The 13,415-nt window shown below is 35.7% G+C and overlaps 1 protein-coding gene across 3 annotated transcripts in view; it reads right to left on the bottom strand.

Moving 5' to 3' along the window:
• RMI1 (RecQ mediated genome instability 1) overlaps positions 1-13,415 on the bottom strand; it is an 89,895-nt gene that overhangs the window by 32,243 nt on the left and 44,237 nt on the right. The window contains exon 5 of one of the 3 annotated variants that reach the window (XR_011431138.1): positions 12,967-13,209. The exons of the other annotated variants lie outside the window; for them this stretch is intronic. The gene's annotated coding sequence lies outside the window, so the exon portion shown is untranslated. Of the gene's footprint in view, positions 1-12,966; positions 13,210-13,415 lie in introns of those variants that run through there. 3 annotated transcript variants of the gene reach the window in all.

The following is a 13,415-nucleotide window of genomic DNA, read 5'->3' as shown; positions in this document are numbered from 1 at the left end:
CTTATTTTCTTTTGTTCAAAAAATGATTTTTCAAAATTAATGCATATTTTTCTAAAATAATGTACATAGTAAAAAGAATAATTCAAAAATACAAAATAGTATATTATATACAGTAAAAGGTAGGTTGTCCTCCCACCCCTGACCACCATACCTTCAATTCCCCTTCTCAGAAGCAGCCAGTGTTGTCAGTTTGCTATATATCTACCCAGATATGTTCTATGTATTTACAAGGATACATGCCCCTTAGAAACTTCAGCACACTTAAATGGTAGCATACTACCTACATTTTTCTCCAAATTACTTTTGTTCACTTAACAATGTATTTGGAGTTTATTTCTATGAAAATACCTTATTCATTTTTAAGGACTGCATAATACAATCCTGCATGGATGCACTCCCTGTTGATAGACATTTCAGTTGTTTCCAGTTTTTGCTTTCCAAGCAATGTGCCAATGACTAATCTTATATATATGTCTGCAAACTTGTGTAGATATATCTGTAGGACAAAATACTGTAAGTGAAATTGTTAGGTCAAAGGTCATACAACATTTTCATTTTTAATAGGTATTGCCCCCAACAACAATGTATGAGACAATTAAAATAATAACTGGAATGAATTCAAATAATCTTAAAACTTTTGAAAATGCTTCACCTTCCATTTTCTGTCAAGCATCTGACATTCTCCCATTATGGGGGTAAAGGGTGGCAGGGGAAATGTAGTGGGAGGACAAGCAGGTGTGGGGCAGTCTTGGATATTGCCAATGAGGGCCACCTGGAATAGTGTGACAATCTCAGCAGAAAGATGCTAATGATGTACAGACAGATGTCCAGGGGTTATTGAGGTACTCATAAATGATCAGCCAGAGGAGGTCTGTTCACCTCTCTCAGGGCACCTGCAAGTGGAGATCCCCAGCAAGGGGAGGTGGAGGGTGGTCTCTGAAGAAACCACTAACGCACCCCAAGAAGTTCAGACAGAATTAGCCTTAAACAAAGGCTTGGGAACAACAGTCAGTTAAGACCTTTCCTATGCCTTACCTCTTCAATTTTGAATGCATGAGAAGTCAGGGGCGCAGGGGGTAATAGAGCGGAGGTGTACCCCAACCTAAAATTAACTGACACATAAGCACACACCCTGAAAATGATTACACGTGTGCACCAAGACCTGTACAAGGATATTCATAGCAATAACATTTGTAAAAGCAAAACACTGGAAACAACCTGAATGCCCGTGGATGCAGGGATGTATAAAATGTGGTCTTTCCTCACAATGAAATATTATGCAGCAAAACTAATAAACTATTGTTACACACATCAACATGGATGAATCTCAGGATTATAATGTTGAGGGTGAAAAGGCAAGAAACAGAAGTACATATTGTATGATTCCACTTAAGTAATTAACTTTATATAAGTTAATGCTTTTAACTAAAACATGCAACACTAAACAAGATATTATTTAAGAATACTTGGGGCTGGCCTCGTGGCTGAGTGGTTAAGTTCGCGCGCTCTGCTGCAGGCGGCCCAGTGTTTCGTTGGTTCGAATCCTGGGCACGGACATGGCACTGCTCATCAAACCATGCTGAGGCAGCGTCCCACGTGCCACAACTAGAAGGACCCACAACGAAGAATATACAACTATGTGCCGGGGGGCTTTGGGGAGAAAAAGGAAAAAAATAAAATCTTTAAGATATTATTTAAGAATACAGACAGAATGGTAAAATTAAAGCCAAAAGCAAGAAAATGCTAAATACAAAACGCAGGGTAATGGTTCCTTCTGAAGGAGGGAAGTGGAACTGGGAAGGAGTGTTCCAAGGGATCTAGTTCTTCAGCTATAAGCGGGGACACCAATGTTTGTTTTATCATCATTCTTTAAACCTTGCATGTATCTTACAAATGCAGTTAAGCTGTTCATTATTTAAGAAAAACAAATTTTAGAAAAAATAGAAAATATTTTCATTAGTCTGAAAATCCCTAAGTTTTCTTTCATTTCATAATCATGTGGAATGCATGTAAATCACTTAGCACAGTACTCACAAATGGGATCCTTGTTTATGGGCCTCCAACTCACCACCGGCTTGTTCTGTGGGGATTTTAAAGAGCTAATGCAAGAGAGGCAAGAGCATTGATTCTCTGAGCATGGCAGGTACTCAGCAGCTTTACGTGGTCCCGGGCAGTGTCAGCCCAATACCCTTATGATGTCAAATATCCAGTTTGAATTATCTTCTCATGAAAGTGACTAAGTCTGTCCTCCCTCTACACCTGTGTCACCTTCACAACACATCACCGCCAGCCTGCAACCACCTGCTCCAGGACCCTCGGCAGTTACCTTCACCATCGCTGGGTCAATAATGGCCATAACTCAATGTACTCAGCACTACTCTGTGCCAGGCACTGCTATCTTATTTATTTCCCCAAAACCCTTCAGGAGTAATGGTGTTAACCCCATTTTACAGGAAAAAACAGGCTCTGGGAAGACAGACAACCTATCTAAAATCACAAGGTAGCAAGGTTGGTAGCAAGGACTGGAGGCAAGATTGAAGTTCAGGTTTCTCTGACTCCAAGTGCAAACTTCTCACCTGGCACCCAGCAATATTCACCACAGGACTTCCCTTGTCTATCCAATTTCCCAGTGAACCCTCCTCTCCACTGAGGCAGGCAAGTCTCATTAACGTCTCTTGAAAAAGTCAGGCTCAATTTGTGTCCATGCCTTTTCTTATGACATTCGCATGCTGCAAACATCCTCTCCTCTTTTCCTCCACTCATCCAAATACTATACTTCTTCAGGCTTCCATTTGGGACCACTCTCCTTCTGAAGCCTTCCTGAACCCACCCAACTCCAGAGTGGTCTCACTTTCTCAGAATCTTTCCTGTCTTCTAGTTGTTTTATTACCTAGGCTATAGGTTCCATAAGAGACAAGGTGCCATATTCCTTTATGGCATTTGGTTTTGCTTTATTAGGGGTTCTCCACATCTAGTAACTGCAAAATATAGGAAGAATCCAGCGATCCAGGTACCGTGCAGACATAATCATAATCCCTGTGGCAGTGGTTCCAAGGAGATTCCAAATCCCCTAAGGGCTTGTTAAATCTACAGATGCCAGGGGCCATTCCAGGGACCTGGCGAGTCAGATCTCCTGGGGTGGGGGTGGGACAACAAGGTATCTATATTTTTACACATGATTTTTAAGTGTACCCTCAGATGAGAATCTTACACTTTATTGCAGTTCAGGACCATGTCCATCCAGATAAACACACAAGGGACAGCCACAGAAAGAAAAGTGAGCTAAAATTCTAAGAAATATGTACTTATAAGGCACATAAATATGTATTTCAAGAAATCTATTTCCTTATGGGCATGATTGTTTTGAAGGAAGAAGGAGAAGGAGGAAAAGAAGGAAGCAAGCAAAGAAGGGAGGAAAGGAAAAGAAAGGTGAGGGGAGGGTGCTGGGAATTTATGAGACTCCTGAAGCTCAAGGCAGCTCGTGCAGCATCTGAGCAGTCCTGGTTGATAAGACTTCCCTACCTTTGCCAAAATCCACCCCCATGACCTTTGTCTCAGTGGCACTGGTTCTTCCCTGACAGGCCTTACAGAACTAGCTTATCCAGGAGTTGCAAATTCAAATACCTACAAGGCCAAGGAAGATACATAAATGAGTGAAGACAGCAGCATGTTAAACAGCAGAGAGGGTGGGAGCTCAGGCAAATTGGAGAGTGGGAGCCCTAGCCAAAGGAGAGAGCAGTGAAGTAGCTCTAGACAATTGCCACCATGCAGCTCAAGCCCACTAGATCCTCCAATTTATCAAGAAAATTATGTCTCCCAATTTTGAATTAATTAAAAAAAATTTTTTTAACATTGGTCAGGCCTAGCTTCCATAAGATAAATACTCTCAGCTCTTCAACCACTTCCTCCCTAACACAGTGTCAAGTCTCTTCTGCCTGTAATAAAAGACTACACTCATGGTGCCATCTAATTAACAAGACAAAAGCGGAGTGAGCACCCCATTCCTTATAGATGCTGCCCTCTAGCAACAAAATCTAAGGCCACTATTACATTTCATAGTGGCTACATTACATTGTGGAAACCAGATATTTTTAATACATTAGGTATTTTAAGAAATGTGGCTGCTAATCCACATTTCCTCCCATTGTAAGCTTCTGCAACTATGTTTTTTGGCCCTAAGTATAAGAATTTTAAGTTATTACTATTAAATTTATCTCACTGGCTTCTGTCTGTCACCCTAAGGCTATCAAAATCATTTCTGGATTCTGATTCTGTTATCCAGTATTTGAAAATCCTTCTCATATTTGAAAAAAATGTCCTCTCTCTATTTATTCAAGTCATTGATAAAAAACATCGTGGAACAAGAGCAGATCATGGGGAGAGCCCTCTGACATGCTACTAAGAACCACAATCTCATTAATCCATTTTGATACAATCAGTCAACAAGAAATGGGTCCACTTAACTGTTCTTAATTCCAGCTCACATTGTTAACAAAGATTCTATGGGAGAACATGACAAATGCTGTGTTCAACTCTAAATACACTAAATGCATATTCCTATTATCTCTAGTAATCTAGTAACATTTCATTCATTCATTCATTCAAATATCTATCATTATTTTCACAGTACTGAGCTAGGCCCTGGGAATGCGGCAATGAACAAGACAGTCACATCCCTAAGCTCATGGAAGTTACATTTTAGCAATAGAGATAGTCATTGCACAACAGAGGTCACAATGAATTATTAAATGATAATTATGATACTAAAATATTAGTGATTAAATCTTAAGATGTCTGAGATTTCCTTCAAAATAATTAGAGGATCATGTATAGTTCAAAGAAGATTGACCTTCAGTTGACAATTGTTAAAACTGGGTGATAGAAATGCAGGGATTTATTATACTATTCTCTCAACTTTTTCTAAGTTTGAAATTTTCCATTAAAATTTTAAAATTAAAATTCTGATAAATACTGTGGAAAAGTATGGGATATTAAGAAAAAACATAACATGAGGATCTAATCTAATCTAATGAGACAGAGAATATTTCTCTGAGGAAATGAACTTTAAATCTGAAGAGTAAGTAGAAATTATCTAAATTGAAAGGGGAACCAGAGAGGAGAGAGCCTTCCAAACAGAGGGAACAGTGTGTGAAAGCAGCACCCTAAAGCAGGAAGGAATAGAGTATATTCAGGGAACTGAAAGAAGTCCAATGTGGCTGCAGTACAGAGGGTAAAAGAGAGTGGCTTGGTTAAAAATGAAGTGGTCAAGTACACAGATGCCAGGTCATGGAGACTATTAGAAGTTGTTTTTTTTTTTAATCCTAAAAATAATGGAAATTCATTGAACAGTTCTAGGCCAAGGAGTAAGTAACATGATTATATTGATTATATTAATAGATCAGTGTGCGTGTGTGTGTATACGTATATATATATACATATATATATACACACATACATATGTATATGAGTATACATATTTTTGAAACTAAGTATAATAATAGATATTTATTGTTTAATGGAAAGATAAATAAAAATAAACAAAAATGGTTATCTATATGGGGAGGGAGAGCACAGGGTCATGGAGGGAAAAGGTTTATAAACTAAGACTTTTTTTTTAAGATTTTATTTTTTTCCTTTTTCTCCCCAAAGCCCCCCAGTACATAGTTGTATATTCTTTGTTGTGGGTCCTTCTAGTTGTGGCATGTGGGACGCTGCCTCAGCGTGGTCTGATGAGCAGTGCCATGTCCGTGCCCAGGATTCGAACCAATGAAACACTGGGCCGCCTGAAGCGGAGCACGCAAACTTAACCACTCGGCCATGGGGCCAGCTCCTAAACTAAGACTTTTTAAATACATCTTGATTTGTTAATCTGACCTTGAGATTATGTAAACATATTTAATAATTATAAAATAAAATTTAATTTAAAATATCGATCTCTAAAAATTGAAAGCAAAATAAAATAAACATCTATATATTGAGTTTGTGGCATGACCACTAACAGAATATTTTCAAGTGTTTTAAAACATAATACTTTGACTGCATATCATTAGTATAATGTACTCTAAAAAAGAGAATTGAAAAAAATTAAAAACTTTAAACTGTTCTCGGCAATCATTTTGTTAGTAGTAGTGTTGGTATTGTTACAGCGAGACTATTGCCTGCAGGTTTTGGAATAAAGCAAATGAATTATTATGTTGGTGTGGTGCCCTTGGGAACTGAGATTTTTTTGGCACGGGGGAAAATATATACAGAAATGAGACACATGAGATTAATTAAAAGCCCATGTCCTAAATTTAAATTGGAAACATTAGCATAATCTCATGATGTATTTTATCCTAAAAAAAAAAACGTATTAAATGCTCCTTGCCTTGACCCTGAAAAATATATATCTGCAAAAATAACAAATGCTGTAGCAATGCGTGTCTTGGTGCCCAGATCTGGTCTCTAAATATCATTCTCCACTAAAAGGATCAAGGGCTCCTGAAAGCAGTGGTTGATCCCAGGTCTTCGGCAGTAAATGTTCAAGATGAGCCTGGAATATCTTGTTATCAAAGCTATCAAAGACTATTAGGGTCAGATCAAAAGGAGCCAATCTGAAGAGGATGGTGCTGGCCAAAGATGGAAGAATTTGAGTTTCAATAAGAATAACTGCAGCAGATTGAAACGCATCACATATTTCAAATCTATAAGTTTATAAAATGATAACAAAAAATAGCTTAAAAATAACTCACTGGTTACCTTTGAAGGATACTAGGAACCTAACTTATTATTTTGAAACTGATAGAAAAATAAAAGGGGAAAAAAAACAAGCATTTATCCTGCTTACCTATATAATTTGTATTTTAGGATAACCAAAGGGTTAATGAGTAAAAGAAGTTTCCCTTACGAAGTATTCTAGTTAACAAATAAAGAGGAATTATAGAATTGGAATATCATTTTTGCAACCCCTAATGACTTAATGGATCTAGACAATTATCATTAATCACAAAGCCTATTCTGTGAGACACTCTATATGATAAATAATCTGGTTTCTTCAACAAATTGCAAAAAAACGGGGTGGGGTGGGGTGGGATCCAGTCATATAGGTTAGACGAGAACAGAGGGACATACTAACCAATTGTAATGTATGGACCTTATTTTGATCCTGATTTGAATACATTAAAAAAATTATGAGGCAACCAGGAAAATTTGGCCACTAGCTGGATATCTGATTTTATTGTTTTTAAATGTATTAATGGCATTGTGGTTACGTTTTTCAAAATAGAGAAATATTTACAGATGAAATGATCTGATATCTGGGATTTGCTTCACAATAATCAGAGGGGTAAGGAGGGAAGGTAAATGTGAGACAAAATTGTTATGAGTTGATAAGGTGAAACTGGATAATGGGCTCATGAGGGTTGATCATACTATTCTCTCTACTTTTATATGTGTTTGAAATTTTCCATAATAAAGAAGTTTTCAAAGGCACTTTAGCTGTTTTATGGAGAATGGATTTGAGAAGGACATAAAGAGATTGAGAGAGACTAGTTGGGAGATTATTAGGATACTTTAGGTAGGAGGAAGTTCATGATGGCTTGAATTTTTTCCTAGAGCTGAGGAAAGATATGAGTCTTCAAGTTGAAATTGCCAAGTGCCAAACAGGATAATTTTTTAAAGATCCATATCTAAACCCATCATGGTGAAATTTTACACCACCAAGGAAAAGAAGGAAAAAATGTTTTGCCTAAAAGAAGCAATAATCAGATTGAAGTCAGACTTCTCAGAAATCTGAATGCTAGAAGACAGTCTTCTCAGCGAGACTTTTAAATCTAGAATTATATATCCAACAAACTGGCATTCAACACTGGGGGGAATGAGAACTATTTTCACATATTCGAGAACTTAAAAAGCTAACAACATCAGATCATTTCAGAATGAATTACTTAATAATCTAATCTAACAACACAAGAAATATAAACGTAGATATATGACACAATGGTGAGAAAAAAACAGTAAAGTATTAAAAAGTATAAAGGTGATGATTTATATTGTCAATTGTTTTTTAAATTACAATCTGGAACTAAAAATCCTAAGCAAATCCGATATCAGGGATAGCAAGAAGGAGGGAAAGGTAAGGTGAAACTTGCTAAGACTACTATCTTGTTAAGGTGGAAATGTAGATAATTATTAATCCTAGATTCCAAGAAAAAAATAAAAATTTAAGTATGTATGTTAAAGAATTAAGAGTAACCATTATAAGAATAGACTGTTCTGTTTTCCCTTATATTTTTGCTGATTAGCTTTTTATTTTTTAAAGTTATATTATTATTAAGTACAAAAAGACATGACATTATTTCTTGGTAGATTATATTTTCAGATTATTATGCAAGTCCTTTTTGTTGTGCTTAATGATTTTGCTTTGAGTTTTATTTTATCTGACATTAATATTGTTATATCTGCTTTCTTTTTGAGGGTATTCTTTAATCCCTTAGAAATATTTATTTTGAAATAATTTCAGACAAAATAAAATTTGAACAAAGGAAACACATTAACCCAGTGAGAGACAGGAAAGAGAAAAGAGGGGAAAAAAACAACAAAATAGCATTAAATCAATAGAAAATATAAATGATATGACAGGGGAAAGTCCAAATCAATTAGTAATAGCAATAATATGAATATGTTAGATTATCTTACTAACATTCAAAGAATTTTAGGGTGAGTTAAAAAAAATTATCTATATTCTACTTATAGAAGACACACCTTAAACAAAACCACCTAAAAAGTTTGAAGAAAAGGAATGAGAATCACACTAAATACAGTGTGTGACTTTGGACTGGCTCACCAGGAAAAAAGTTCTTTTTCTTTTGCTAAAGAACATTAGTGGAAACAGTGGTGGAACTGTAATAAAATCGGTAGCTTAGATAATAATTTTGTATCAATACGAATTTCCTAATTGTGATAATTGTACTTTTTGTCCTGGTTTTTAGGAAATAAACATGGAATGATTTAGGAATAAAGGTGCATCATGTCCACAACTTACTTTTCAAAGTTTCAGGAAAAAAATGTATTTATCTTTATCACACACACAGAATGATAAAGCAATGGTAAAATGCTAACATTTGAGGAATCTGGGTAAAGAATATATGAGAATTTTCTGTAGTATTTTTACAACTTATCTGTAAATCTGAAATTATTTCAAAATAAGTGGTTTTAAAGTGATTAAAGAATAAAATACCATCAAAAAGAAAGCAGATATAGCAATATTAATGTCAGGCAAAATAATACTCAAAGCAAAAAGCATTAAGCATAACAAAAAGGACTATTGTATAATAATTTGAAAATAGAATCTACCAAGAAATGACGTCATAAATCTTTTTGTACTTAATAATATAACTTTAAAAAATAACTAATCAACAAAAACATAAGGGAAAATAGACAAATCGCAATCATAGTTGAACTTTTAACAGATCTATGTCAGAAATTAACAGATAAAATATGCAATTTTTAAAGTATGAATATGAAGAACTTGAATCAAAAACAATTTTGAAATGAACAACAATGAGAAAACTACACAGAACATAGAACACTACATGTGGGATATAGCCAACATAATATTCATGGTACAGTTACAAGAAAATAAGGAGCCTAAAAATAAGTGAACTTTGCATATAATTCAAAAAGCTAGAAAACAAATAATAAGACAAATTTAAAGTATAAAAGATAAAGAAGAAATATAAATGTAGAATTTATGGAAGTAGAAAATAAAAATATAATAAAGCTGATCAATAAAATCAAATAAAAACTAAAGTTTGTCGTTTAAAGAAAAATAGACAATATTTAACAGGTTTGATTAAGAAAAAGAGAAAACACAAAAACGAGACAAACATTGGAGTTATTATTGTTATTACTATTATAAGAGAATACTAAATAGGAGAAATTTGAAGATATAGATGAAATGAATTTCTTCCCTAGGAAAACATAAATTTTCAAAATTAATTTAAAAAGAGGTTGAAAATCCAAATAAACCAAAACTTTGGAGAAATTGAATAGGTAATTGAAGAGCTGCTACTTTTAAGAGCCCTAGACATAGACAATTTTACCAGTTTCATCATTTGTGTTGTTTTCAGTTTTTGCCTGTCAGAAATAAAGCTGCTATGAACATTCTTCAACTCTTTGTATTCACGTATGCTTTCATTTCTCCTGAGATTGGAACTTGGGCCATCTATTTCAGTTTGCTCCTCATTTGTATTAATGGGTAATATTTATATAAACTCATAAATCTTAGCTTGCCAGGAGTAGAAACCACCACTGAAAACAATTTCAGAACCACTATTGAACCCATGTGGACTTTCAAAAGGCTTAGTTTTTAAAAGAGAAAATAGATAATCCAAAAAGATGAGTTGGCTAAAGAACAGACTAAAATGCATTATGAACTTTAGTACTATGAGATTTGACCCATACTGATTTTAAGTCACATAATAGATGAAACCATCTGAAATACCTAGAGTCACTTTACTGAATGACATTTAGTATTGTTTTATCATTATTACTCACATAAAATTCACAAGAGATGTTCATCCTTTATCTCAGTAAGTACAGCAAGTTTTGTGGCATTTTAACTCGTCCTGTTCCCATTCCCCTTTCTCTGTCTCTGCAACAAGACTTGAAAACCAACATCCCACTATTTCAGTGAAAATCAACAGCCTAGCAGCCTCTTGAAGGATCAGAGGGACTGGAGCTCCTTCAAAGCGCCACTCACAGAGAGTTGTCGTTATTTGACCTTTCTGGTGGTTCCCTGGAAGACCCCATTCAGAAGGCTGTCTTTTATTTGACCTAACTCAGGGCTCATCCAGTGCTAAGAACTTTTTCCCTATGGGCATTTGTCAAAAAAATCAGAGGCAATTTTTAACACTGTGGCTGCCTGAAGTGGTGGGTAACAGTTGCATTAAGTGAAAGAAATCAGACACAAAAGGCCACATATTATATGATTCCATTTATATGAAATATCCATAACAGATAAATCCATAGAGATAAAAAGTCGATTACTGGTTGCCAGGGGCCGGGGAGAAGAGAGAATGAGGAGTGACTGCTTATTGGTTAGAAGATTTCTTTTTGGGGTGATAAAAATGTTCTGGAATTAGTGGTGATAGTTACGAAACTTTGTGAATATATAAAAACCACTGAATTGTACACTTTAAGTAGGTAAATTTTATGGTACGTGATTTCTATCTCAATTTAAAGATAGTAATTTTAAAAATTGTATGTATCTAGGATTCCAAAGTTTTAAAATTTCAATAAAAGGAAATTCACAAAAATACTAGTACTCATAATCACACAACCCAGATATAATCACTGTTAATATTTTGATCTAACTATTTCTAATCTTTCTCTATTATATCACTGCTATTACTCATTGGGTAAAAGCACTCACTCTGGATCCTCAGCCTGAGTCAGAATCCTGCCACTTTCTAAACGTGCAATTGTGGGCAAGCTGTTTAACCTCTCTGGGTGTGTTTCCTCATCTATAAAATGAGAATAATAATAACATCTACTTCAAATGGTTGTTGTGAGAATTAAATGAGTTAAAAAATGTAGAGCACTTAGAGGCCTGCCTGGTGGCGCAGTGGTTAAGTTCATGTGCTCCACTTCTGCGGCCTGGGGTTCACTGGTTTGGATCCTAGGTGCGGACCTACACTCCACTAATCAAGCCATGCTGTGGCAGGTGTCCCGCATATAAAATAGAGGAAGATGGGCACAGATGTTAGCTCAGGGCTAATATTCCTCGAGGGGTTGGGGAGGATGTAGGACACTTAAACGTGTGTCTGGCACATAATAAATGTTGAATATGCTGGCTATCATTATTACCAAAAATAAATCTGTGTGAATATCCTTGAATATACACACTTTCTCATTTGTCCAATTATATTTTTTGATTAATTCCTCAAAGAGAAATTGCTGTTTCAAAATATATGCACATGAAACAGACAAAATGGTATTTTGAGGTTGCCTGAAGAGTTAGTGTTCACAAGTTTGGAAACATGTGAGAAAAATTGAAATAAAGAAGAAAAACGGCCCTGGAAGAAACAAAGACAATCAAGGAAGAAAAAAAGTTCTTATTTTTTATTTATTTACTTTTTTTTGAGGAAGATTGGCCCCTGAGCTAACATCTGTGCCCATCTTCCTTTATTTTATATGTGGGACGCCTGCCACAGCATGGCTTGATAAGCAGTGCTAGGTCCATGCCTGGGATCTGAACGGGTGAACTCTGGGCCATGAAGCAGAGCACATGAACTTAATCACTACACCACAGGGCTGGCCCCAGGGGAAAAAAAGGGGGTTAAAAGTTATTATCGTATTTTCAGAGAGATTTAGGAAAATATTGGGTTCATAAAATAAGAAAAGGATGCTGTGAGAAGAAAACAATTTGTGAATAAGAAATAGCTTTTGGAAATTAAAAAATATGATTGCCTAAGCTAAAATTTAGTCGAGAATTAGAAGATAAATTTGAAGAAATCTCCCAGGATGAAGAACAAAACACAGTAGAGAAAAAATATGAGAGAGAGGTAAGAGACAAAGAGAGTGAATCTGGGAAGCCTCACATTTGATTGATAAATTTCCAGAAAAAGAGAAGAGAAAAAATGGAGGAGAAAAAAGCGAAGAGAAAAAAACGGAAGATTATCAAAGACCCTATATGAGAAGTTATCCCAAAAAGAAGGACATAGATCTTCATTTTGAAAAGTCTCACCAAGTGTCCCACAGAATGAATGAAAAAAGACAGAGATTTAGACACATCTCTATGAAATTTCAGAACTCCAAGATGAAGAAAAGATCCTAAAATCTTCCAGAGGGGGGAAATGTATGCACCAAACTGCTTATCAGCAGCCCAAGGTTCTGGAAGTCAGTGGTGCAAGCCCTTCAAATTTCTGAGGGAAAATGACTTTCAACTTAAAATTCTATACTCAAACTTTTTTTTTTTTTTTTTTATAAAGACTTTATTTTTTCCTTTTTCTCCCCAAAGCCCCCCCCCCGGTACATAGTTGTGTATTCTTCGTTGTTCTTCGTTGTGGGTTCTTCTAGTTGTGGCATGTGGGACGCTGCCTCAGCGTGGTCTGATGAGCAGTGCCATGTCCGCGCCCAGGATTTGAACTAACGAAACACTGGGCCGCCTGCAGCAGGAGCGCGCGAACTTAACCACTCGGCCACGGGGCCAGCCCCTCTATACTCAAACTTTTAATCAAGTATAAGGAGAGAATAAGGACATCATCAAGCATGCAAGGACACAGAAAATTAATTTATGCCATATTATACAATAATAAAGGCAATCTCTTTGCAAGTTACTTGAGGATATACTCCAGCAAGATGAGGGAGTAATAAAACAAACAGGAATATTAAAAGGAAAATCCTAAAATGGTAATCCTGCAGCAATCCTAGAA

Source organism: Equus caballus, chromosome 23 (genome assembly GCF_041296265.1).
Source record: "Equus caballus isolate H_3958 breed thoroughbred chromosome 23, TB-T2T, whole genome shotgun sequence".
Classification (NCBI taxonomy): domain Eukaryota; kingdom Metazoa; phylum Chordata; class Mammalia; order Perissodactyla; family Equidae; genus Equus; species Equus caballus.
The sequence above is the reverse complement of the archived record's forward strand: the minus strand, read 5'-3'. Positions and strand labels throughout refer to the sequence as shown.